Here is a 26,867-nt window from a genome sequence, read left to right as displayed (position 1 = left end):
ACCTTACCTGTGTTGTGAGGCTGGTGGCATGTAATCTTATGTAGCATATGCAGTAGTGGTTGTTCTTTCATTCTGTCACAGATTCTCTCCAATGTTCACTTAGAATTGGATCTCAATTGCTGTTGATCCCTGTTTCTTGCTAAGCTTGGTGTCTTTGTACACGTGCACACCTCTGGTGTCTTTGTACATGTGTACACCTTCAGATTTGACCACTGGCTTTTCTCTCAAAAAATAAAGCACGGCTGTTTTCTCTTCTTGGGAGTTAGCAAATTGTTAACCAATTGGAAGGGTGTCATGCTCTTTCTTTCCTTGGGAGTTGTTGTGTGTATGTATGAGGGTACAGCTCATAGGCACATGTAGAATTAATCTACTTCAAAATATTATTTATGATCTGTAGTTTTTTAGTGACTAATTGGCAGTAAGCTTGGAGAGAATAAATCCTGTTTTTTGAGTACTGAGATTGGAAGGACATGGTATCTTTTAAGTTTAAAAAGGAGGTTCTAATGCACCCTCAGCCATCAGATATGCATGTTCTGTTTCTCCATTACTGCAGCTGCTCTCCAAGGTTCTCCTTTGGGATGAGACTGTACAGGAAGACACAGTCCGTGGTGTGGGACTGAGCAAGCTGCTGAATCGTTACCTTCTTCTGAACCTCTTCAAGGTTACCTTCTTCTGAACCTCTTCATCACCAGGGCCAGAAAACATAGAGAAGTGTAAAGAGGTGAAAGGTCTTATTTCCATGGGGATAGATGTAGTCTGAAGTGTAATTATTTAACATTTGAAGTTGTTTTTTTGTTTGTTTGTTTGTTTTTTAATGACCTTGGTGTATAAAAGAATTTCAAAGCAAGCATTGGTTCCTAGGCTTTTAGGAATAACTGCTTAAAATGATGGTTTTGTTTTTTGAAGAGTAAACACTGCCAATAATAACTGAACTAGCCAAAAGGAGAAGTCTGCCAGAAGTGGTGTGACTTAGTGTTACTGAAAGCCTTTTTTTTTTCTTTCTATTTTTTCTTTCAGAATACTCTCTGGGTGAACAGGTGGTTGCATGCTTCCCAGAAAGGTGGTTCCAAAATCTTGGAAGTGGGTCAACTCTCCCCGCGTCAGTGAACTTCTGCCAGCATTTGGTTCAGTGAGCACGTATGCTTCACAGGAATAACCACAGGTAACAAACAACATGTTCTTTGGGATGCAGCACTTCCTCATAATCTTTATGTTAGTATTTCTTTTAGGGACGTGGTTCAACGGGCATGGTGGTGATGGGTTGACAGTTGGACTAGATGATCTTTGTGTTTTTTTCCAACCTTAATGATTCTATGATTCTTAAATTCCTCAAGCCTCATGCATTTAACACTTTCAGTGATGTACTTCCAACATCTACGTAGAACTAAAGATGCAATCCATAATGTAAAATGGATCGCTTTTGCAGTACTAGTTCAGGCTAGTTTGAGGCTCTAGACGTTGGGTGCAGTTAGTGGTCAGTGTAGCTCAAGGCACGTTTTAGCTTTATTGATTTTGAAGTCAGGTGTGAATGTGTTGCTGTGTCAACTTGTTTTTGTAATAGTGATGAAACTGAAGAAGTTGTTCTCCTGTTGGTGGATTTTAAGGCTCTGCGTATTGCTGAAGAGCTCACTGAAGAGTGCAAACGGGAACATCTTAAATCTGTGATCAGTAAATAAGGATTTTTTTGAAGCAGCAGTTCTTTTACTCAAACAAGCCTGATGCTCATTCTAAAAAAGTGGTAACGTTTAATGAGTGGACTGCCTACGGTTGTTTTACTGTGAAATATCTTGCTTTTTTTTTTTCCAGATATCTTCTGATGCCATCTACTCCTAGATAGAATCACAATGGTCAGTGTGAAGTGCAGGTGTTCTGAAATATATGACGAAGCCTCACTGCTTTGTTCTTTTGGGAAGGATGACTGCAGTAAGTGCCTGTAACGTTACCACTGCTGGTGAGCAGACAACTTCACAAGCTGTTTTCAGTACCACACCAAATCACTCTGACTCAGGAGTCACTGAACTCTAACTTATTGTCCACTTAATGAATAACTCTACCAAACTCACAGTGAGTTCCTCATAGCTTTCTGACCCTGACACAGAAGCAGGAATTCTGTATGCAGTGAGAAGTTTGATCTGTGAACATCTACTGATGGTAAACGGCTGTTCAGGAAGGTAAGAAGTTGCACAGGAGCACATCTTAACTACGCTTACTCTTCTCCAGAGTATGATTTGTAGTGGAGCTTTGTACTTGAGATACAGACTGGACTTTGTGCACAGACTTGGAGCTGTCACCCGCCCTCATTTATCAGACGAGCAGAACAACAACTCCAGTTACCTTCTAGTAATTGGCTCCCTAAGGACATTTCACTTCTGCTTCCCTCTAAGACCCATTAAACCTCATCTCATTGTACCCGTGTTAGATTCCTAATGTTGTGTAACTTCGTATATGTGCAGTAAATATTACTGCTGCAGAATAAAAAGGATGTTTTACTGTAGAAACAGCAGTGTGTCACAAATTCTGCTAAGTTTGCTATTGCCTGCTTCTCTAAAATGTTATGTATGGGTCTTCCATTTAACTCTTTGGGGCTCTTATTCCCTATGGTTTTTCTGTTGTTTTGTATTACAGAATATGTATTTTTGTAAACTATTTTAATTGTAAATAGCATTCATCAGTGTTATAGACAACAATGACTTTTAAAATAAAAGCAGAGCAATTCTTTTGAAAAGTAAAGATGTTTTTGTGTTAATGAGACTTTTAACGCTTTCAAGTCTTGAACACGACAGGAATGTTATGTGAAGTATGGAAAAAAACTGTGGCACTGCTGGCGCTTCATTATCTGCAGGATTTAGGAGTTCTGTTGTAAGTAATTGTGCACTTCTACTTTCCTGAGTGCAAAGAAAATACAACTGATAAGTAATCGGCTGAAGCATGTGATCTCCGTGCTTGCTTTTGTCTCCTCTGCTTCCTTATTCATGTGGAAAGTTGCTCCCAAAGAAATTAGTCTTGTGCTGCTATGAAATTGGAATAGGTTCTATCACGCTTTACCTCTGTAGAGGCTTCTTCCAGTGGCTGCAGACATCACTTGTAATGACTGATAAGCAGGGGAAGGTGATTTTTACTGGAGCTCAGAAGCCCCATCCCAGTTGAGTATCTTTGAGAACCTACCGTGCCACTTTGTGGTGAACCTTGCACCCATTCACACACTCTGATTGGAGTAACAGCTAATCTGGCTTCTTTCTTTCAAGCTGGTTTCAAAACGTTGGTATTACTGCTTTGTTGTCAGGTTACTATTGGTGCTTTATCAGATGTCATTTCAAAAGTGCCTTTACAGGACAGCTAAGCAGCACCTACACTCAGATTGTACATCTGGCTTCTGTACATCTGCTTCCCTGCCATAGCCCCCTTCTGAACCTACTGAGTGAAGCATTTTCACAACTGGCCCCTGTCTGCTTGGCAAAGACAGAAGAAACAGTTATTTGGAAGTGACAACACAGTAACTGCAAACCCCTTCTATTAGCTGTGATTTAGAAGGGAAGGCAGAGGCAGAACTGAACACGCTGTAATACTGGTCAGAAAAGGGAATGTTTGTTTTCAGGAACGGACAGTTTAACATTCAGACAAGAACTGCTGAAATTTCACTGTCTTTTATTTGCATACAAAACTTGAAAGCTGACAAAATTGATAACTAACACAACCAAAAGCTGTTTAACAGCCTTCCAGGCCATTGTAGAATGGCCACTTGGAAGAGACTCACAAGGATCGTAGGAGTTCAACCCCTGCCTCCCCATAAAACCAACCCCTGCCTCCACATAAAACCAGCCACACTATGTCTGAGAGTGGTGTCCAAAGGCTCCTTGAACTCTGGCATATTTGGGCCTGGGCAACCTGTTCTGTGCACGGTCAACCTCCGGTGCAGAAGCTTTTCCACCCTGACCCTTCCCTGATGCAGTCCTCCATCTGGCTCTGAAATGGAGCCCTGCAGAAACCCCAGGTGACTGCTCACCATCCTGATATAATCCCTGTATCAGTCAGAAAGTTAACTAAATTATCGCCTACGTTCCCACTAAAAAATTAAACTCCTGCCTTGTTTACAGGAATTTCTTCAAGGTCTAAATGAGACACAGATGAAAAAAACACTTTTTTCATCACTTGATAGTAAAAGATAATATTTTTTTTCCTACTGTTTCTTTCAAACAGCTGAAGAGAGCCTACAGGAGACACCACATTCAAGTGGTTATCTTGTGTTGGCAAAGCTTAAGGGGACTCTTAAAACTCTTTTCTGCTCCGATGAATTATACTGTGCCATAGAAATCTCCTTATGCTCTGGAGTTCAACAGTCTGGCAGCTAAGTTGAAGGCACACTTCCTGACACAGTACTGGCCAGAGGGCCACTACCAACAGATTATTTGCATGGGGTCACTGTGTTTCAGACAGCATGGAGACTTGGCCTCAGAGCCAGGGAATGGCTTGAACACCTCCAGGGACAACAATTCCACCACCTGCCTGGGCATTTTGAGAGGACATTTTTCCTAGTATCCAACCTGAACCTCCCCTGGCACAACTGAAGGCCATCACCTCTTGTCCTCCTGCTGCTCCTTGGGAGGAGAAGCTGACTCCCACCCAGACACAACCTCCTTTCAGGTAGTGGTGCAGAGAAATGAGGTTTCCTTTGAATCTCCTCCAGACTGAACAATCCCTGCTCCTTCAGACACTCCCATAATATTGTGCCCCAGATCCTTCACCACTCTGTTGCCCTTCTCTGGACACAATCCAGGGCCCCAGTGCCTTTCTTGTAGTGAGGGGCCCAAAACTGAGCACAGTACTGGACGTGCAGTTCCACCAGTGCTGAGAACAGCCGGCAGATCGCTTCACCAGTCCTTCTGACTGCACTATTTCTGACACAGGCCAGGATGCTGCTGGCATTCTTGGCCACCTGGGCACACTGCTGGGTACGTGCAGCCAACTGTTGACCAATACCCCCAGTGTGCAACGTATCACATCGTCACTCTCCTCTCAGAGGCAGCACCACCACTTTAAACACTGCGCCGCTTAAAGCAATGCAGGTGGGTTTTGGAGACATGAAAAATGCTTAGCACAAGAGGAATTCCATTTCACAAACAGAAATACATGCACTCAGCTCCCAGCTGACCTCGAGATGTGAGGCAAAGGCAGAGGCAGGGCCCGTGTCTCTGTCACCTTCCGACACGCACTTTTCGAGTACCAATGCCTCAGAGCCCTGAGGAATCTGAGGGCGGCCCCCACCGCGGCCTACCCCTTCTACCTCCTCTCCTCTCTCTGCTTCTGCTTGTCAATAATGACGGGCTTCGAGGGCGGATAGAATTCTGTGGGCTCTCCATCGCCGTTCATTCGACACATCGAGGAAGAAAACCACCCGGTGAAGATAAAACGCTCAGAAAAACACCGTTCTCAAAAGGCACCGTTCCCCACAGCCTCGCAGCTCAAACCCCCCGCAGGCGGCCGCCATAGTGACTACGAGTACTTCCGGTCCGCCGGCGCCAGAGCGCAGGGTGGCTACGGCAAGCTCGGAGGGCCAAAACTGCCCTCAGCGCGAAGCGGAGCTGTGTGTCGCTCTACTCCTTCTGAGCTCTGTTCACGATCTAGGTAACCCGCGGAGATTAACGCATAAATTATTATAAACCTTCTCAGGGAAGCTCCTAGAGAAGACTAGCGAGTTAGGACAGGTGGGAGAATAGTTTCATGTTAGAGGTTTAAGAAAACAGCATTAAGTACTGAAGGTCTCGGAGTACTTCATAGTCTCAGCTGGGTGATGTTATGCCCATGCAGCAAGAGATCTCAGATCAACATCCAAACAGGCAAGAAGGAAGAAGTGCAAGAAAAGCCAATTCATAACTGAGGGACTCTGATCCTTGAAATCCTTCTGTTACTTGTGGCGGAGTACAAATATGAAGTGTGAAGATGACTCCAAATGTCTGTAGTTCTACTATGGTGATAAATTCAATAGCTCCCCATACACAAGGTACCAACTAAGTCCAATTGGATGTGCTGGTCGGAAATAAAGCACCAGGCCGTACCATATCCTCTAATGGAACATATCCTTACTGAAAAGAGAATATCAGATGAGAGAGGTTTCGACATCGATTATTTGGTGCAGTCGTGAGGAGAAAGGCTTCAGGTTTGTTGCGACTCCTTCCGTAGTCTCCAAATATGTGTTTTGTACATTTTCACAAGTTGGGAAACTTTACACCATTCTGAATTAGCAACACACCCACTCCAAACCTGTCCCGTTATGAAGCAAAGGCCCCCAGGATTTATATCTGTTTTGTAAATTGGGTGATTAAATGATGCCAAGTGTGGAACAAACTAAAAGGCAGAATTTTGGAAATTCTGCACAGCTGTTGTTAAACGCTTAATATGGAGACAGGGAAGGATTTCACTTCTGAGATGCTTGATGCTGTGTTGCAAAACTGTGTTATATGATATATGATATATATATGCGCCCTGTGCCTTCACCGTGATGAAAGCAAACTGTGCTTAATTCTATGAGTCACCCTATCTGTTTCCATAAGTCACTCTTAGGGGAAACATCAGAAACAACAACAAAAAAGGCATGAAGATCCATGTTATGCTGGGAAGATTCTCCAATTTGTATTTGATACTCTCTACACCAGTTTAGACAGATTTCTGTAGGTATAAATACACATATTGTTATGAATGTACATGGAGGCAGTGTTCCCAAGTGGATAGAGCTCAAACTGGTCTCAGGGAAATATTGAATCTTTTCTCATTTCTGGTACAGCTTTCTAGTGCGTTCAGTTCTGGGCCCGTCTCTAGAAGGGGGACCCTGAAAGCCTAAAGTGTGTCCAGGGAAGAGCAAGGAAGCTATGAGGTTAGTTGTGAAGACCTTCTCCCAGTGAGTGGTCAGCTGCTGGAACGGGCTGCCCAGGGAGGTGATAGAGTTCCTGTCCCTGCAGGTGTTCAAGGGACACTGGATGTTGTAGTGAGGGACGTGGCTTAGTGGGAAGGAAATGGTGGTGGTAGGTGGGTGTTTGGACTGGATGATAATGGAGGTCTTTTCCAACGTTGCTGATGCTATGATTGTAGGAAAGGCATCTGCTGGGTGAGTGCTTTGCTAAGTCACGTTCTTTGAAAGCAGCACCGTCGCGGCAACCTTGATTTCTACAGCCTTCTCCGAGCTTTGTGCCACGAGAGCTGTGCCGCTTCTCCCTGTGATGTGAGAGGGTCTGGAAGGCCCTGCAAGAAGTCTGGGTAGGTGATGGCAGTGTCTCTTCCTTTCCCCGCCGGTGCTGGACATAGCGGGGAACGGGAGTGGGGGACATCCCAGCAGTGGGTTCCTACCTCAGCAGAACAGAAGGGCTGTTCTGATGGGTGTATTTGAAGTGGAGTGAATCTGATGCTGATGAGAGAAACGAGGGGCCTGTGGAAAAGAAGGAGCGTGCTGCATTTTGTGGTGCAAGATGTTCTGGGAACTGCTGCTAACAATGCCCAGCAGGCTTCCTTTTTGCTGGGGAGAGGTTTAGCAAGGACTTCTTATATGAAAAGAGTTCATCCTATATTTCCTTTCCATTTACCTTCCCTCATACCACTGCTTGAGAAATTGCTATTTCTTGCTGTAGAGAATGCACATGCACCCTGCACTTGTATCTGCACAAAGAATCTTCTAAGCATTTCTGTCCGTGTTTCTTTTTGGCACTGGGATGGAGCTGTGTGGAACACAGACTTGGATGAATCTTCAGTCTGGTGCAGATGTCACTCTGACAGACGCAGTAGAAAGGCAAATGTCATAGGGCTGCATGCTTTTTTTTTCCTTTTGTTTCAGTCCTAACCATGGAAGCATAGAAGCGTTACCCAGACCAATTGAGCATTTGTCACCTGGGCTTTCTACCAATGCCATAGGCAGTGGAAGTCAGCATCGCAAGCATCCGTGAGAGCCCTGCAAAAGACTGGTGAGAGTTACCCTGGCGGCCTCCTTTGGCAACCTCAGGTCTCTGTAAGCTCTCAAGCTGTGTCGTAAGTCCTCCCGTGGTGCTGACTCAGCTCTCCCTGTCTTTGGTGTAGGAGAGCTGGACTTCAGCTCCTTCCTGTTTCCTGCCTATCTGCTCCCTGCTTTGCCCATGGCCCAGTGAGCCTTTTACTACTCGCCCCCAGATTTGCACGTGTGGATAAGAGCATCTTGATTTCTGTGTTTGGCTGAGCGGGTAGAGCAGGGCAAGGGGGCTAATTTAAACGTGCCGCTTTCCAAATACGGTGCTGTTGGCGTGGCAGTGCTTCTGGCATTGCAAATTCTGTCAGATGTCAATGAATTCCTTGGAATCTGTTGAGTTGACTTGTGCAGGTTTCATTCTGGACCTGAATTCTTCCCGGACGCTTCTGTGCATAGCCATGGCCTTTGCTTCTTTCTTTCCTCCTCTCTTTGTTGTGTTTGGCACTGTGCAAGCCATGAATTACCAGGAAGCAGCTGAAAGTGCTGTGGAGTTGTGGGGGACAAACTCCCAAGAAACAATGTGCAGCTTCAAAGCCCCAAAGTTTGGAGAGATGAGAGATGCGCTGCCTGGTGCAGGACATGATGCGCTCTGCAAGGCGCTTTCCATGAAGACCTCAGATCTGCGCTCAAACTGCATCCAAAGCAACCAAATGCCCCGTGCTTGTTGTACCCGGAGGTATCGGTGCCAGGAGTTGCTGCTGTGTTTGCCATGCCATTGTGTCGGCAGGGTGACGTTCATGGCGTGCGATGCCCTCTGTCATTCAAAGCATCCTTGCAGATGTTCCTAGTGAGGGGCATGTTTCATTGACACCATAGGTTGTTTTCTGGAAAATGAAAGAGTGGGCTTGCGTACCCCCAGATGGTTTTCATTTCCTGCTGACCACAGTGCACGTCATGTCTGCTGCCATTGCCCCACGGCCCTCTTGTGGTTTAAGCCGGTGGGTGGCTCAGCACCACACAGTCCTTTGCTTACTGCCCCCTTCCCGGTGGGATGGGGGAGAGAATTATGGGGGAAAAAAAAAGAAGGTGGAAGTCATGTGTTGAGAGAAATCTCTTTCCAAAGGTAGAGAAAAGGACAGAAGTAATGGATGTATATATAAATATATACATGTATATGAATGTATATATATGAATGCATATAACAAGTAATGTAGAAGCAGTGGCTCAGCACCTCCCAAGCAATGGGCAAGCAGAGGAAGAGAGTGAGGTGAGCTCCCACCCCGTCCAAAACCCCTTCCACTTGATGTCATATGGTATGGAATATCCCTTTGGCCCGTTGACATCAGCTGTCCTCATTTGGTTTCCTCCCAGCTCCTTCTTGAGAGCTTTGCTGAGAACGGCCTTGGCTCTGTACAGCTCTGCTTATCGGAAACTATAAACACGAGAGTGTTCTCACTGTTGTAGCATCATAAGAGAGACTGAAGAAAAATCCTTCCCATCTGAAACTAAGGCAGACCCCAGTGTCCGTGCAGTGAGCCGTGTGGGGTTGCAGGTTGTGCATTTCCCTGACAGCATTGGGCAGGGGTGCTGGGGAGGTGCTATGAGCTCTTCTTGACGAAGCTGTTTTGATTCCCTTTGTCAGTGTGCGAGCGGAAGCGCTTATCCACCCTTGTGTTCTGTCCCACGGTATTACTCTTGGTGGGCAGAAGGAGCTGGTGGATTCAGCAGCAGTAGATTCTGTTGGTTTCCTCTGTGCTGCTTCATCCCTGGAGCTCGCTGCTGCACGGAAGAATACAGGCGTGTTTATCCCAGGGCTGCTGTAAAGGGGAGCCCGGTTGGCGTAGCAGTGAGCAGCAGGTAACAGGCTGTGCAGAGGAGGGCTTTGCAGAAGGAGCAGGAGTGCCTGCGTCCATCTGTATCCTCAGATACGTTCTGGCAGTGAGGCAGCAGCTGTGGCCACAGTGACTGAATGCAGACTTGGCCTGGGGCTGCCACGTGGCACTTCCTAGCCCGCTAGTATACCTGGCAAAGCACAGCCACCCTGCACCCAGGGCAAGCGTTTGTCTTAGTGTCATGTTTCACGCTATCTTGTGAAGCTCGGGCACTGGGGGCAGCTTCCCCCCAAAGAAAAGGAGGAGGAAATGAGGTCGTCATGGAAGCCAAAAGGCAAAAATGCACTCGGGAAAGAAACTGTCGAAGCAGTCTAGTAGTAGTACTATGTATTTCTCTTCCTTTATTTCCATCCAGGTGAAAGAGATGGCTGCTCTAAGCCGCCCGTGGATGCAAAGAAGGACCCTAGTGTGGATTTGCCATAGGCCCAGCAAGAGGCTCAACAGCACCAAGCTCCGGGTCCTGCACTTTGGTCCCGCCAACCCCATGCCAGCTTCTCCAGGATTTGGCTGGGATGGAATTCCAACCACGCACTGATTTCTCGAACGCTGGGGTGCCCTTTTGGAATCCTGTGGTCTTGTGACGTGGTCTTGCCTCCCCACCTTGTCCGTCCATGGTGGAGCAGCCGGGTGGCCCTTAGTGATGTCATAAGCGGCTAGAATGAGGGGAGGAGCAGCGCGTGCTGCTTCCCTTCATTGGAGCGCTTGAGCTCGGCGTGAGTACGTGGCTTGTTGCACTTGTGCACTGATTGAGTATCTTTGTCTTCATCCCGTCTTGCGCAGCGTCTTGTAGGTAAGCTGAGACGGTGCGGGATAGACGGGTGGGCAGCGAGGGCTTGAGAAGTGCTGGCTGGCAGAGCTCCTAGGATCATATTGCTTCGTCTGGACCGTCAGAGGCCATTTTCCCCCAAGCCATCCAGTCCAAAGCCATCCATCGAGGTGGCATTTGTGCCAGGGTTCTTCCCTGGTTCTTCCCTTTGCTCAATTGTGCAAGCTCACTGACCTGCTCTTTCTCCCTCCCCTGCCCACCCTCTGCCTGCTCCCTTGGTGCAGCTTTTGCTTGTGGAAGATCAGAGCAAAGTGACAAGGAACGGCTGCGGGTTCGAGGATCTGCTTCTCCCTTGTTCTGATCTCTTGCCAGGTACGTGCCATGTTTTGTATTGCCACATGGTTCAGCAGCCCATGTTTAGTCACACCGTGTGTAGTAACACAGCCTCATCCAGCTGAAATGCAGCTCTGGTCACGTGTGGGTTTTTTCCACTTCCTCTCCAGCTCAACCCTCAGCAGGATGCTGCCTGTAGTGCTGGGAGCAGCTAGTGTGAAGGAAGGCAATCCCTTAGGCAAAGAGCCCTAGCCGCACTTTGTGCAGAGCTGCACAACATGAGCCAGGGGCAGAAGCGTGCATGCTTTGGCTGTGTGAGTGTGCCCGACAGCTGTAGGGAGCACAGCAGAGATGCAGGCAGCGAAATGCGTGGGCAAGGCTGCGGCCGGTGCTGGTGGTGAGGCTGCTGCTGGGAGCCGGGGGCTGGGGAGCAGCTCCAGCCCCAGCAGTGACACCTCTCCCTGGCCTGCTACTGCGCTCTCAGCGTGCTGCGGGCAAATGCATCTGCTGCTTTGTGCCAGAGTCCCCATCTGCTAGCAGAGGGACAGCGACTTGGTCCAGTGCTGCGTATTGCAACGGCTGTCCCGTTTGAATAGACTGCACACAGTTGTTGTTTCTAGAAGTAGTTCTGAAGAAGTCTCTTGATCCAGTGCTGTGTGAGTGCAGGAAATGTGTTTCTTTTCTGTTGCAGCTTGTCGCGCCTGCTGTGATGGGCATCGCGAGCAGCGAGATCAGCCGTGGGCCTGACCGGGCGTTGACGGAGGTACAGTGTGAAGCTCTGCTTGGTCTCTGTTCCCTGCCTTGAGCCAGCAGAATGAGCCACCGGTGTGCTCTCCTGCTTTTCAAGAGAGAGAGCATCCTTCCGGCTCTCTCGGTGTCCCTGAAGAGCTGCCTTAAAAGCTTCATTGCCTTGCTAGTGGCATCGAGATGGCACCCTGAAATGCTCCTTGTTTGTCCTCAGCTCCTCACCATGGCCTGTGCTCTGTGTTTCAGCCTGAGAACCAGGGGAAGCCCTTGCTGGTCCAGGAGGAGCCATCTCTTAATATTCCAGCTATTGCTGCTGGCCATGTTATTAAGAGATACGTTGCCCAGGCAGCGGATGAGCTCTCCTTGGAGGTAAGCAGATAAAGAAGGCGTTCCTTGTTGTCACGGCCAGAAGAGTATACCGTGTGAATGCGTCAGGAATATTCTCAGACACCTTCAGAATGCCTTGTGAGGCGAAGCCCAGAAGATGCAGGTCCAGAGAGGACTTGCACTGGGTTGGATGCAGGGAGGAGTTCAGCCATGTCTAAAAGATTTGGCATGCTTGCACTGTATTCTGTCTGGTGTGTAAGGCAGTGACTCTTGTACCTCCAAGCCCAGCTTTCCCACAGGAAATGCCTGAAGAGCTGCCCCGGTGCAATTGCTCTCAAGCTGTGCGCTCTTTGGCAGTGCAGAAGAAGGGTGCCATTTCAGCTGTGCTTTCCTCCCAGCTGCGCTGACGCTGGGATTGATGTTGCAATGTCTTGCAGGTGGGAGACCTGGTGTGCATTACTGCTATGCCAGCAAAGGAGCAGAGCCCCTGGTGGAGAGGCAAGCGTGGCTTTCAGGTAGGCACAAGCTTCAGACTTGTGGGCGCAACTGCAGTCAAGTCAGGAACGTCAGCTTCGAGCTGCTCGGCCTGCACAGGGTGGCTTCTGGACGTCAACAGTTTCCCTGTGTCGCTGTCAGAGGACTTTCCCTTTGGCTCTGGGCTTGGGTAGGAAACTGTCTCCTCATGTGACTTAGAAGCAAGAGCCTCTTGTGCTCAATGCGCAGTCAGAAGTTGACCACCTCTGTCCTTTGTACAAGCACAGAGGACAGAGCCATCTTCTCTGGAACCAAGTATTGCTTTTGTAGGTCTTCTGGCTGCAAATGCTGGGCGAGGATTACTTTTGTGCAGGCCATTCTTTGTTGGTGCAACAGTCGAGGCCTGAGAAACGCTGCATCCAGTATTCCATCACTCTTTCTTTTCTTCTTAGGTTGGGTTCTTCCCCGTTGAGTGCGTGGAGCTCATTAGTGGAAAACTTCCCGAGGCCCTCATCAACTCAGCACCAAAGCCAGGTACGGATGTTACATGTGATGGCGCGGGGAAGTCACATGGAGTCTTTTTCTGGGTGTGTTCTGTGTTGAATACCTCCTTTATCCATCCCACGTTCTCCTGTGTGTTGATGATCCTTCCTGCATCCCACGAGGCGTAGGGCTGCTGTTTTGTAGGCAGTGAGAATGAGGGCTTGGGCAAATGCTCGAATCCTTGTAGAATGCAGTGTTGGCAATGTTCTTGCCGCTTTGACGCGCTCTGTAGCATGTGTTTCCGCTCAGCCTGGTTGCACTGAGCCCAACCTGAAATGAACTGGTTTCTTCCTTTTGTTGTGCAGTGCCAAAGAAGCGTGGCAAGCTCCTCAGCTTCCTTCGTTCCTTCGTGAAGGCCCGCCCAAAGGAACCGAAGCAGCGGGAGATGGAGCTGGAGAGGGAGAAGGAAGGGGTGTTTGGCTGTGACCTGGGAGAGCATCTTCTCCACTCTGGCCGTGATGGTAAGGAACAGCCCGTTCCTGAGAGCTTCCTCCCTCTGTTGGGCATGACACGATGAAAGAAAGGGAGATCATGTCTAGCAAGGGGCAGGTTGATAGCGGTGGAGAAACGTGAAATGGGAGTTGATGGCTGAAAGGGAAGCTGAGGCTAATGCTCAGAGGAGACTGGCACACTTGTATTTGCTTAAAGCCAAAGGTGTAAACCAATTCCACGCTAGCCTGAAAACTGAGGAAGCCTTTTGGCCCAAGAGAGTGTAGTGCGTCAGTTTCCTAGCTCTTCTGGACATGAGGTCTCACGCCTCCATTGCGGTGGGAGCTGTGATGGGACTTGTGGCAGTGTCTCTGGCTTCCCCAGAATTACTTTCTGCAGGCTGCTTGGCAGGTCCTGGCATTTCTTGAAAGCCAAGAACACGTCCGTGTCCAGTTTTGTCCCCGGCTCCTGCCTGCCTGCGTCGTCTGCGACAGCCTTCTTTCTCCTGTGAGGAGGAGGCATGCAGTAGCCCGACTGAGCTTAGTGGATGGGATGTGACAGGGGCAGCGGCTGAAGCAGGACTTGAATCAGGAGCTCAGCTAAGCGCTGGCCCTTGTTCTGTAGTCCCCCAGGTCCTGCAGAGCTGCGCTGAGTTCATTGAGCAGCACGGCGTGGTGCAGGGGATCTACCGCCTGTCCGGCGTGGCGTCCAAGATCCAGAAGCTGCGGTAAGAGTGCTTCTGGACTGTATGTTGTCTTGCTTTGGAGTTGTTTTCCTCTTTCTCCAAGCCCTCTGTTTTTGTGTCCTTCTCTCCAGCCATGAATTTGAGTCGGAGCAGATTCCGGAGCTCACCGTCCGGGACATTCACAGCGTGAGCTCCCTGTGCAAGATGTACTTCAGGGAGCTCCCGAGCCCTCTGCTGAGCGAGCAGCTGCATGGCAAGTTCTCGGTAAGCACAAGGCAATGGCCTTCATGTCCCTCTTCGTGGCCTGTCCCATACACACACACGCCTGCGCACCTTTTTTGGGTCTTTTTTCTGTTGAAGTTGGGGTTTTGATGGACATCCAGTGGGTGTCTCTGTACAACAAGCAGCTCGTGCTTCCTGCACACCGCGTGCACCGTAACACCTGGTGTTAGCATCCTGCCACTGGAAATGTGGGAGATGGGAGCAGCAGTGCCCTCTGCAGCTCTGAGGCCCTTTTTCTGTTAGCCCCATGCACTTGACTCGCATGATGTGTGTCTCAATCCCTTTCTGCTTTCTTCCAGGACGCTGTTTGTGCCAGTACAGATGAGGAGCGGTTGGTCAGAATGCAGGAGGTCATCCAGCAGCTGCCTGCACCTCACTACAGGTCAGAAAACTGCTCCCCTCGGTGTGGGGAGCTCAGCCCTGCTGCACTTCAGAGGGTGATGATGCGATGGCAGGCTTTGTCTCACGCTGGCAACGTGATGGCTGTGTGTGTTGAAGTGGTGGATGGCTGCGTGGGGTGAATGGATTGGGTCAGCTCCTGGGCACGGGGGCACGGCTGGTGCAGCTGATGGCTGCGGCTGTACTGTGCTGGGGCTTGGTGCTGCAGCGTGGCACTTGGGAAAGCTTGATCTACTTGCTATTCCGTAGCAAGAACAAGCAGTGGCATGAAGTGAGGTTTGTTTGGTGAATGTGAGCACGGCGTGCTCAGTGGTGCTGAAGGTTTGGCTCTTGCTTTCCAGGACGCTGGAGTACCTGATCAGACACTTGGCTTGTCTCGCTGGGAGCTGCTCCATTACAAACATGCCCGCTAAGAACTTAGCAATTGTATGGGCTCCCAACCTCTTCAGGTAAACTTCTTTTTCCGTCTCAGCACAAGGCTTAGGTCTGTTCTCCCTACAGGCACAGTTTGGAGAGGAGGACAATTTGTGCTCTCTTGGTCTTGTCAGATGGGGCTGGTGTGTCCTTGATCACCTGGGAGAATGTCTTCAGTGGCATCAGTGCTTGCCCACTGCACTGGAAGTCTCCAGAGCCCATCTGGACAGCCTTTGGCTGCCCAAATGCCCAAATGTGGGGAAACGATCTCGGGTCAATGACTTCTCCAATCTGCCTTTTCTACAGATCCCAGCAGAACGAGGCTGCCTGCGCCAGCGGAAGAGCTGCCTGCGTGGAACTGCAGAGGCAGTCAGATGTGGTGGAATTCCTCATCACCCACACCGATGTCCTCTTCTGCTCCAGCTCCACATCAGGCATCGGAGATGGAGCAGGTGAGCGTCTTCCTGCATGAGCTTTGTCTTGATGAGACACCTTGATCAAATGCAGGCCTTCTCCAGGATTGTTGAGATACGCTTTTGCTATCGAGGGGCCAGCAGATTTGTGGGCTTAGATGAGAATATGGCATCCTCTGTGGATGGATGCGGAGAATGTCCAAGCCCAAAGTTGAGCATGAGAAAACCGTCCCTGTCATGGTGATGTTTTGTGTGCAGGTGAAGCTTGATGAAAGGGTTTTGACCTCCTCTTTTTCCAGTGGTTTGGATAAGCAAGGCTGAGAGATGTGCGGCACCTCCCCCAGAACTGTGATGGCTGTGCCGCTGCTTTCTGATCCTCCCTCTTAGCTGTGGTCTTCCCTTCCAGGGCGCAGTTCTCCATCAAGGCCCAAGTCTGTGCAGGTGTCTTCTCCTGCCACCAAGCTGCTCACCGTGGAGGAGGCACAGGCACAGAGGGGAGGCCACAGCAGCTCTCCCACTGTGACAGAGAGCAAGGACATGGAAGTGGAAGAAGGCCCCGCAGCTGCGCGGGGGAAATTCCACACAATCATTGACTTTCCTTCTGGAAGGTAAAGAGGACTTTCTTTTCCAGCAGCTTCCTATCAGACTTGGTTGTTTGGGCTTTTGTGGGTTTTTCCCCACGATTGCTAGTGCCAAAACTTGCAGAAGCTACGTGGTTCTAATGGTGCGTGTGGTGGTGTACTGAATGTCCCCTCCCTTTGGCCTCTGAGGTTCAACTAACAAGCAGTTGCCTGACGGATCAGTTTAGCTACCAGAGGGGGCCAATTGGTAATGTGCGTGTCAGAGATGCTTTTGAACTTTTTCTCTGGCTGCACGGTTCCTCAGCAAGCAGTTAAGCCTGCCAGCGGAATCAAAGCCCTCCATTCGATGCTGTCCTGGACAGCTGTGCAGCCTCTGCTCGCATGCTCTGCATCTGGGTTGACATGGCTGAGGGGAATGTAGCCAGCAAGACTCCAGGGCTGAGCTCTAGGAATGGAACCGTCCTCAACCGTGTGAATCAGAGCGAGCTTCTAAGTTGTGTTTCAGCAGGAAGCAGGCAGTGCTAGGAACAAGCAAGTGTTGGCAAGAGCTCAGGGCAGCTCTTCCCTCACCAAGCAGAATGCACGACTCACACCGCTCCCTCTTTTCTCCCTCCAGACCAAGTCCACCCAGCAGGGTGAAGGAATCCCCAGCATGCAGTTGGTGTTCCTGCTTCAGGCCCAGAAAACCATCCTCTGTGGGCAAACGCCAACTGCAGCGCGATGCCAGGGAGCCCTCGGAAACAGAGGTGGTGGTCCTGGCAGGTAAGGGTGCACATCCAGCTGTCAAAACCCTGCTTGTCAGCGCCATCGAATTCATGCTTGGAGTCCACACAAAAGAGAAAGACAAACAACAAAAGTGCAACAGTTCCTTTCGAGACAGTGCTCCTACTGTTGCTATTGTCCTCTTGGATTTGTCCTGCTGCCACTGCAGAAGCAAATCTCAAGAACCACTCTCATCATTCAGCTTGTGCAAGTTTGCCACTAACTGTTTGCCTGTGTATCTACTCCTCCCTAGGTGAACCAAGCCCTCGTCCACGCAGAAGAGCCAGAGTGTATAGCGATGCTTCACTGTGTGCTGGTATCAGTGCAGAGCTGCTAGGAAGCAGGAATCGCTGCAGCTCGGATGAGAGCCTTCCATATAACATCAGTGAGGGAATGAAGGTGCTCATCCAGGTGGAAGCCCTCATCTCTCCCAGCTGTGCAGAAGACGCTGACCTGACCCTGCCAGAAACAACGCTCACCGAGCTGGACTGTGACGGGGCACCATTGCAGTGCAGCCCAGCCCAAGCACAGCCCGAGTGCCCCGACAGCAGCAGCTCCATGCAGGAGCAGGTCAGCGTCAGCCAGGAGGAGCCGAGCCTGGTGGAGGGGGACGTAGAATCAGAGCTCCAGTCCCAGGCACCGGGCAGCAGCATGAGCTCTGAGCCCCTCTCTCCTTCACCAGAGAGAATGAGTCCCCTGTGTACACCGGACCTCTCACCAAAAAGCCCTCCTGGCTCTTAGGGAATAAAAGCACGCTGGTGCTGGATCAACGCCTTGACTGCCTTCTGAGTCTTCATTCCCAGGGATTGGGATGGATGCAAGCAACAGCAAGGCAGCTCATGTTGCAAGGCTATGGCTGTGGGCTGTGCGTGCAGCAGAGCTGCGGGTTTGTTCCCATTTTGTCTGGCTGTGGGATGCCTGCAGCGAGAGCTGTGCTCCCGTAGTGTATGGTAGCAAAGAATCTCCAGCATCCCGGATGCTGCTCATGATCATGGCCAGCTTGCTGGCTGTGGCTTTGTGATGCTTTTGAGTGAGGGCTTTTGGATGCTCTTGGATGCCTCGGCTGGTCCCCGCCAGCTCTCTCCTCTCTCCCGCCGTGTCCATTCGTGGCTCCCAGCTACGAGCTGGCCCTGCAGAGCATCTGCAGCCCTGTCAGCATCACCATCCAGCAGCGGCAGGAGGAGCTCCCCCTGACCAACGCCAGGCAGTACTGCTCGGTCTGCAGGTTAGCTGCCATTTACCTGTAGGTGGCTCTTGCAGAAGAAGACTCAAACAGCAGAGCGTTTTCCTCATCTGCAGCACACAAATGCTACAAAAGCAGAAACAACCCAGGAAGCTGTGGGTTTGCGAGTCTGCATGGACATGCACTGTCTGTTTTGATGGTGCTCTGCCATCCTTTATTTCCTTCTCCTTGCTCTTCCATAAGCTGCTCAGGATTGGAAAGCTGCATGTCCCATAATTTTCCAGAACCCCAGTTTTGAGACAGCTTGTAGTTGTGGCTGTAGCCACAAGTGTTTTGTTTCGTAGAGGGAGCTCATCTGGGTTGTAGGTCTTGTCCTTGCGAAGACTTGTTCTGCAACAGGTGTTCCACTTGGGCTCCGTAGCACGTGCTGGCCATGCGGGTACAGCACGCAATGGAACAAACCCTGCAGGCCCTGGGGAGAGGCAAAGCAGGAGAGTGGCTGCCCCAGGGTGGGGATGAAAGGCAGAGTGCCCTTTGAAGCAGGGGATGCCCTGCTGGCTCTGCCGATCGCATCCACTGCTGGCACGTTCCTTCTTCCTCCTTTCTGGCAGTTTGCTGTCGAGCAGATTGAGGTGGAAGTCAAAGACTCAAATCCAATGTTGCGAAGCCACTGCGGATGCCAAATCCCTGCACGGGAGACCTGGCCGTGTGCAGGAGTTACTGCAGGATGAGGAGCTGCTATTGGTCTTCAAGCAGGTAGGAGTTTGTTATCCACGCATAATACTGTATGTATTTGTTGTTGTTGTTTTAAAATCAGTGCCAGTGTGCAGTCTGATCCGATGTGTTTGAACAGTGTGGTGTAAGGATTGTCAGCTGAGAACAGCAGCAGAACATGGGGCTGTTGCAGGGGGAAGGCGTGGGGAAGGAAGCGGGGAAAGGAAAGGGAAAGCCTGGAAAAGGAATGGGGAAGGCACGGGGTGAAGGAAGGGGGCAAGAGACAGGGGAATGAAGGGGATAGGACAGAATACCTGTAGAGCAGCCTAAAAAGCAGTAACAAGCTCTGGGAGGACCGCGGAGTGCCAGATTCTGTGCTGGGTGTTTATCTGTGTGTGTACGTTGTCACTGTTTGTGCCTGGCTGCACTGCTCCAGCCCAGAGCCCGCTGCCTGCAGCTGCATCTTTGCTTCCTTCCCTCCTGCCCGGAGCCCCACGGGTGCTCCCACAACTCCCTTCCCACCCCCAAAATGCCAGAGAAGACACCTGGCAGTGGGATGGAGGAATCCCAGCAGCCCGTTTTCCTTCTGCCTGCAGCTCTCTCCTCCTCTGCCACACAGGGCTCCAGACTGTCCAATGGGAAAGACGTGGGGGAAAGGGAGTGCTGGCAGGAGCGACTGCTGCGGCTGACTGGGGAGGGTCTGCATCCCACGTGCCCTCCTGTGCTCTCTCTCCAGCTGCAGGAGGGCCAGAGAAGGGCAGATGAAAGCTGCAGCTGAGCCTGATGGACCTGCACAGCTCTCGGGCTGTCTTCCAGAGGTAGCTGTGATTTACATTAGGTAGCTGTGAAATACATGAAAGCACGAAGAAGACAGAGGCTGAGTGAACACCAATATGGCGCTCTGCTTTCTGCCAACGTGCTTTAATTTTGTTGTCGTTAAATGTACTGGGCAGTTACATTTGGGTATGTGAATATTTAAAAACAGTGCAACAGATGCTGGCAAAAAGTAATTTTTTTATCTTTTGTTTTTTATTATTATTATTATTATTTTCTTTTTGTAAAGCTCTTAGCACGGCTTTCCTGAGTTTGGAGGAGTTTCCCTCTGTTTTCTTCGTCTTCACCCCCACCGCCCCCCACTTCTCATTCCGTGTTCTTCCCCCGTCATCGCGACAGAGCACTGACCGCCAGCGATTGCGCCGCGGGCCGCATCGATCCAGTCGAGGTTCTTTCCGCGGTCTCTGCCGCCACCTCGTGGCCAATGCGCGGAACTGCCGCTGTCCGCTGCTCAGTCCTGCAGGCGGCACAACGCGTGCGCGTAGGAATGCGGAAGTGGCTTCGTAACCGCTCTGTGCAGCTCATCCGCCGCTCTCTATTGTGATTAGTCCTCCAGGTCACAGGCGAGCATGCGCCCGACGAACTCCAATCCATTCCGCCGATCGGCCACGCGGGGGCGCCAGAGACCGCGGAAACGACGACTCCGAGCGGATCGACGTTGACCCGCACCGCCTCGTCCCGTGAGGCGGCCCGAACCGCCGCGGAGCGGCCGCTGCCCTCGGGGGAGCCGTGCGGGGAAGCGGGGCGGCGCTGAGCTTCGGGAGCGAGGAGGAGGAGCGGGAAGGTGAGCGACTCAGGGCAGGTGGGGCTGTCAGTCCTTTTGTCGTGGCTCTTCAGCCTGTTCAGACAAGGCAGTGGGCAGCTGAGATGTCCTGGGTGGAGATGGGAACTTGCAAGGGAAGTGGTGGTACTTTCAGAACTACCACTACGTCAGTGACATTTGATGTTTTCCAAAGCATGAATCTTGTCCACACACAGTGCTTCTGTAAATGTTGGTATGGGTAAGTCTTGCAGTTCTTCTTTGCTCCAGTGCAGGTGCTGCTATTAGCAAGGATTTTGTGCTTTGTTTTAAGCGGAAGATGTTCAGAAATGTGCTAACTGTTGACTTGTCGTGGTTTTGATTGTCTGAGTGTGTTCTTTTTTAGGATGGCATCACTGCAGGATGTGCCCCGTGCCCACCAGAGGGAGTATGAGAAACACGTGGAGAGCATTGACAGTTCAAAGATAACTGCCCAGGAATGAGAGAAGCCTTCAGATGCTGCTATGAATTACAAATTCTACAGGGGCATGAGAAGATACATAGAGAACTTACATAGAGAACAACTGTTGTGTTGCTGGTTGTATTTGATGGAAATGCTGTGTTTTCTTATGCTGCAGTATGTCAGCAGGGGCAGCTGGTTTTGTGTCTTGTGTGCACTGAAGCCAGCTGACGCTGATACAGATGAACAGCCCAAGCAGAAAACGCTTCTGGCTTCTACTTCTCTGTAGAACTGAAGAATCAGTAGGGGTAATTTGGGACATACATACAAGGGGACACAAATAACAGGAGACGGTAGGGAGCTGACTGTTGAAATCTAAATGCAATAATGTGTAAAGTTTGGAAGCTGGAACTTAACATGCAGGCTCAGTTTGCCTTTTCCATTGTTGGGAACAGAGTGTGGTAGGCACTGTCCGTTTCCATCCAGGACTGGGAAGCGGTGAGCTGGTATTCCATCACTTGTTACAAGGTGTAAAGCAAACGAAGGTGATGTGGAGCCTTTGTTTGGGACGCAGGCACTGTAGAACAGGAGGACAAGGAAGGATTGACTGATAACTGGCAGCAGCTTGAGAAGAGTGAGCTCGGGGATGTAGCCCTTTCTGGTTCTAACTGGTGTGCAGGTGGGGTGGGTGCAAAGCATGCAGACTCTGAGTGTGTGTGCACTCTGGGAAGCACAGCTGGAAGCGTCACCAGGAAGGGCAGAGAGGAAGGGTGGATCTGGGGTCCCTCCCTGTGCTCACTCAGGTGCTCACCTCCCGGTTCAGGCTGTGACCTGGCAATCCCCCTGCACGAGGGAGCAGCCACAGCTGTCCTACAGTTCACTGATAATATTGACTGTGCTTTACGCTGGACACTGTGAATTTTTCATCAGGAGGTTTTATTTACTTTGGTTAGTCTCCAAATGAAGAGCAGAAGCAGAATCAGTGTTCTGCATTCACCTCTTTGTCTTGTTCCTGGATGCAGTCACAGTTTCTATGCGATGGACTGTTGAGCGCAGTAGTTTCTTACAGACTACCTCTGGCAGGGATAGTATGGAGTACCATGTTAGATGTTTGGTGTTTCAGGTGGGGGGAGTTCCTAGTATGAATGTGGTGAAGTGAAGGTCGCTAGAGATGCTTTGAATGTCCTTTGGCAGCTCACAAAGTACCTTACTGTTACAGTCTGTGTCTCTAGGGTTGCATGCTTACTTCTGCTTCCTCACTGTGTTTCCTTAGGCTATTGCTCTCACCGGGTGTTTTTAGTATATCACTGAGCTTTCTTTTACGTATGTACATGGTGAATAACTCACCTGAGTTCATTACAGAATGCAGGACTTGCAGGCGGCAGCTGAGAGAGCGTTCACAAACAGCTGGTCACCACGAAGGCATGCCGAGTGATGAAGAACTGGCTCTGACAGAGGTGACTGAATTCCAGAAGAGCAAAGGTTGGTCAGGATATGAGAGCAAAATTCCTCCCATGTTGAGAAGGATTTTCAAGGGAGAGTGAAGAAATACTCCTTTTGAATGGTGTATCGTTTATGTTCTACAGCATAGAATTAATGCATTTAAACAATTCTGACCAATGCCTTAGGAAGAATAGATAAGACCGTAGGCTTCTTTAGTTTAATCAGTTTTTTGTCCAAAGTTGGAATGTATTTCAAATTGAGATTTGAACTGCCTTAGTGAGCAGGTCACGAGGAGCTGGGAGAGGCACGATGCGTATTTGCTGAATAACAGAAGAAGGATTTTCCTGTCTGAGCTTTTAAGAGACATACAAAATATGAAATGTAATGGGTATTTCAATCTGTGCAGTTGTTCAAAACCGCAGAAGTCTTTTTGTGGTCTTCGGTATCTCTTTTTTCCTGAAAAGGGCTTAAATTGTTGTAAGTGAAAGGTGAGATCCTTTTCTTGTGAGGATGTGTTAATATTTTTCTTTTTTTCTTTTTTTTTTGACAGGATTTGATTAACACGGTTGTCCTGAGGATGAAGCAGTCTGTAGAGGAGGAGGTCTTTATCCCTCTGTATCCGAAAAGGTAAGCTGTCTCTGGGAATTTTTTTTTTACTTTTTAAAATTGTTGTTTTTAGTCATAGAATCATAGAACTGCTCAGGCTGGGAAAGACCTTAAAGACCACCAAGTCTACCTGCAACCCTAGCCTCTTTTTTTAGCCTTTATTCTATTTTTCTGTACCTTTTCCCCAGAAGCGTGGGTGAAATATATTGTAGACATCCATGAGCAAATGGAACAAATGTGCCTTCTACTGTTTCATTGTAGGAATAGTTACCAAACATTAATGTTTATTAACTCTTTCTGACAAGAGTAACTACACAGTCAACTTAGTGCTTTTTTGCTCCTGTAACTAAAAGCTTTAGTAAATGGAAAGTTCTTAGTTTATGGGGCACAGCCCAGAGTCTGGTTTTGTGATCTTAACTTGGAGTATCTGAGGGCTTGTGTTATTTGTGGTGGTCTGCTCCCCCTTCTACTCCTGACTCCTCCTTTCTTTCCTGAAATAGTTGATATTGCTGATGCTTATTGCTGGACGCTCTTAGAGAGAGGATAACTGGTTAAGACTCTGGTAGGTGTGGGGTTAAGACACAGCTGGGAGAAGAGTGTTGCTAAGCCTGATGCAGCATGTTTGTCTGGTTACAAGCAGTGCTGTCCTGCTGAGAATCCATTAAACACATACTCGAGTGTTTCCAACTGCTAATTCCATTGGGTATTGTAAGGAGTTCAGTTAACAGCTGTTTCCTTAGGCCTTGATTCTGGTTGTCACTGCTGAAAGAATCCCATAGTTGTAATTCATCGGTGTTTAAGAGATGAATTGTCTGTTTGTCTTCCTTTCAGGTCAAACAAAATCCTTATTTCCTCTTCCTCTTTTTCTGACCAGCACTGTGGAAGACAAATCATCGCCATGTTCAAAGTTCCAAGGCAGACGGTTTTGGTCAGCTGTTGAGGTAAAGAAAAGCACCGATCTTGTCTGTGAAAATCATTTTAGTTAAAAGTAGACTGTCGTCTTTGAGGAAATGTATCTTCAGTCAAATCTGATTCCTGAGAGTTTAATGTATTTTAATAGGAAGGTTAGCTGTTTTCGTCAGTGAGCTATTTATGCTTACCCACCTCTGATACGTAGTCAAGAGACTTTAATTTCATCATCTGTTCCTGCTAACCTTCCATGAGATCAGTCATTGGCACTCTGTGGATAGGTCTGTTTCCTCAGTATGTGCATACAGTGCCCATGTTGCTCTTGTAGAATACAATCCCTGCATGTGCGTGTAAGCGTATTAGTATAGCTTTATTCAGTCTAAAGTGCTGAGTTAGGAATGTCTGAATGCCTGTGATTCAATTCCCTCTTAGATCCATTTCCTCTATGAGTGTATTTGGATTCGTACTGAAGAAGAGGTTTAGATGCAGGAAAACACATTAACGTCCCAGTTCCCCTGCTGTGTGTGCTAACAAGGCCATGGTGACAGCCCTGCAGAGGCTTCCTGCTGCCATGTTGCACATTCCTGTAGAAAAATCAGGGAATTTGGGAATGTTGAGGACTTGCCATATTCACTCCTGGGGCAAGCTGTTGTGTAAGGGTTTGTCATGGACAGATGCAGAGAAGACAAGAGGGAGCTTAGTGCTGATACCTGGCAGACACAAAACAGACATAATATTCTGGTATCACCTTCTGAGATTGTGTATTGCCTGATTTAAATGTCCTGTCAAATACATGCAAGTTCCTAAAAGCGGGACCAGTGGTCTTTTACTGCAGATTGAAGTTTTCTCCTTTCAGTTTGTTTTCCATCCTCACTGTCAGTCTTCTCTTTAGAAGTGGTGATGTGCAGAACGGTTGAAAATGTGTTTTGTGTTGGGTATCTTCTGACAGTTTGCCACTCTTTTTTTTCCTGGAGTGAAGTCGTGAATCCGTTTACCCCAGAGTAAGTAGTACTGCGGGTCATGCATTAAACTCTTTGGATCTGTTCAGCAGCTTATTAGTGTGACTATCTGTGTTTGAGACTGCCGTTGTGCAGCCCCTATTGGTGCTGTCTTTCAAAGCAGGTGATCATCTGCAGGCTGCCTATCGGGAATGTTCTCTAAACCATGCCCAGAAATTGTATGGGAGAGTACTCACAAAGGGCTGGGCGAGAAGAGGACAGGAACTATTTTAATGAGGAAGTACAGTTGATGAGGTTTTGATGTTTGTGCCATCATACAGTCTAACTTTCCTAGCAGCTCACGGAGTCAAAAGGAAGAATAAATCCTGTTTTATGAGTACTGAGATTGGATGGACATGGTATCTTTTAAGTTTAAAAGGAGGTTCTAACGCACCCTCAGCCATCAGATATGCATGTTCTGTTTCTCCATTACTGCAGCTGCTCTCCAAGGTTCTCCTTTGGGATGGGACTGTACAGGAAGACACAGTCTGTGGTGTGGGACTGAGCAAGCTGCTGAATCGTTGCCTTCTTCTGAACCTCTTCAACACACCACCAGGGCCAGAAAACATAGAGAAGTGTAAAGAGGTGAAAGGTCTTATTTCCATGGGGACAGATGTAGTCTGAAGTGTAATTATTTAACATTTGAAGTTGTTTTTTTGTTTGTTTCTTTGTTTTTTAATGACCTTGGTGTATAAAAGAATTTCAAAGCATGCATTGGTTCCCAGGCTTTAGGAATAACTGCTTAAAATGATGGTTTTGTTTTTTGAAGAGTAAACACTGCCAATAATAACTGAACTAGCCAAAAGGAGAAGTCTGTCAGAAGTGGTGTGACTTAGTGTTACTGAAAGCCTTTTTTTTTCTTTCTATTTTTTCTTTCAAAATACTCTCTGGGTGAAACAGGTGGTTGCATGCTTCCCAGAAAGGTCGTTCCAAAATCATGGAAGTGGGTCAACTCTCCCCGAGTCAGTGAACTTCTGCCAGTATTTGGTTCAGTGAGCACGTATGCTTCACAGGAATAACCACAGGTAACATGTTCATATTTCTTTTATGGACTGGTTCAATGGGCATGGTGGTGATGGGTTGACAGTTGGACTAGATGATCTTTGTGGTTTTTTCCAACCTTAATGATTCTATGATTCTTAAATTCCTCAAGCCTCATGCATTTAACACTTTCAGTGATGTACTTCCAACATCTACGTACAACTAAAGATGCAATCCATAATGTAAAATGGATCGCTTTTGCAGTACTAGTTCAGGCTAGTTTGAGGCTCTAGACGTTGGGTGCAGTTAGTGGTCACTGTAGCTCAAGGCACGTTTTAGCTTTATTGATTTTGAAGTCAGGTGTGAATGTGTTGCTATGTCAACTTGTTTTTGTAATAGTGATGAAAGTGAAGAAGTTGTTCTCCTGTTGGTGAGAGTCAAGGCTCTGCATATTGCTGAAGAGCTCACTGAAGAGTGCAAACGGGAACATCTTAAATCTGTGATAGGGAAATAAAAATTTCTTTGAAGCAGCAGTTCTTTTACTGAAACAAGCCTGATGCTCATTCTAAAAAAGTGGTAACGTTTAATGAGTGGACTGCCTGCAGTTGTTTTACTGTGAAATATATATATATATTTTTTTCCAAACTGTCTTCTGATGCCAGCTACTCCTAGATAGAATCACAACCGTCAGTGTAAAGTGCAGGTGTTCTGAAATATATGACGAAGCCTCACTGCTTTGTTCTTTTGGGAAGGATGACTGCAGTGAGTGCCTGTAACGTTACCACTGCTGGTGAGCAGACAACTTCACAAGCTGTTTTCAGTACCACACCAAATCACTCTAACCCAGGAGTCACTGAACTCTAACTTATTGTCCACTTAATGAGATAACTCTACGAAACTCACAGTGAGTTCCTCATAGCTTTCTGACCCTGACACAGAAGCAGGAATTCTGCGTGCAGTGAGAAGTCTGATCTATGAACATCTACTGATGGTAAACGGCTGTTCAGGAAGGTAAGAAGTTGCACAGGC

The 26,867-nt window shown here is 48.6% G+C and overlaps 1 pseudogene; it reads left to right on the top strand.

Annotated features, from left to right (window-relative positions):
• The window catches only part of LOC112530544, a 182,245-nt pseudogene that overhangs the window by 91,633 nt on the left and 63,745 nt on the right, over nt 1-26,867 (top strand).

This window comes from Gallus gallus, chromosome Z (assembly GCF_016699485.2).
Source record: "Gallus gallus isolate bGalGal1 chromosome Z, bGalGal1.mat.broiler.GRCg7b, whole genome shotgun sequence".
Lineage (NCBI taxonomy): Eukaryota > Metazoa > Chordata > Aves > Galliformes > Phasianidae > Gallus > Gallus gallus.
Note: the sequence above shows the minus strand (reverse complement) of the source record. Positions and strands in the feature narration are given on the sequence as shown.